The sequence below is a fragment of the Austrofundulus limnaeus genome, unplaced genomic scaffold, assembly GCF_001266775.1.
Source record: "Austrofundulus limnaeus strain Quisiro unplaced genomic scaffold, Austrofundulus_limnaeus-1.0 Scaffold1484, whole genome shotgun sequence".
Taxonomy (NCBI): domain Eukaryota; kingdom Metazoa; phylum Chordata; class Actinopteri; order Cyprinodontiformes; family Rivulidae; genus Austrofundulus; species Austrofundulus limnaeus.
This window is the reverse complement of record NW_013953886.1, coordinates 65,147-65,871: the sequence shown is the minus strand read 5'-3', so window position 1 is coordinate 65,871 and position 725 is coordinate 65,147.

Genomic DNA, 725 nt, shown 5'->3' with positions numbered 1-725 from the left:
GCTTTAGCTAGCTACCCTGTTACTGTTAGCTAGCATTTCACTGTTTTTTTTTTCTTTTTGGCTTTGCTACTTTTAATTTCTAGTTAGTCTTTTAATTAGCCTTTAACTGTTTTTAGCTTGCTAGCCTTTTGTGACATTTAGCTTCTAGCAGTCTTTTGATACATTTAGATAGATAGCTTTTTGGTACTTTTGCCACATTTATCTTTTGGCTAGTGTCTTGATATTTTTAGCTAGCATTTTACTTTTTGCCATCTGATATTTTAAGCTTCTGGTTAGTCTTTTAATACATTGGGCATTTTACTGTTTTTAGCTTACTCTCCTTTTGCTACCTTTAGCTTCTAGAAAGTGTTTTGCTACTTGTCCCTAATATTTTAACCCATCTAACTTAGAATAGTTATGATCCTTTAGCATCTCTTTGAGCTTTTATCACTGAGTTTTAACTTCTTCAGCAGAGAATAGCAGCTGTTCAGCAGATTATAGCAGTTGTTCAGCAGATTATAGCAGCTGTTCAGCAGATTTTGGCGGTCGTTCAGCAAATTTTACCAGACCTTCAGCAGATTTTAACAGACCTTCAGCAGATTTTAGCGTACGTTCAGCAGATTATAGCGGCTGTTCAGCAGATTATAGCGGCTGTTCAGCAGATTATAGCGGCTGTTCAGCAGATTTTAGCGGTCGTTCAGCAGATGTCAGCGGTCGTTCAGCAGATGTCAGCGGTCGTTCAGCAG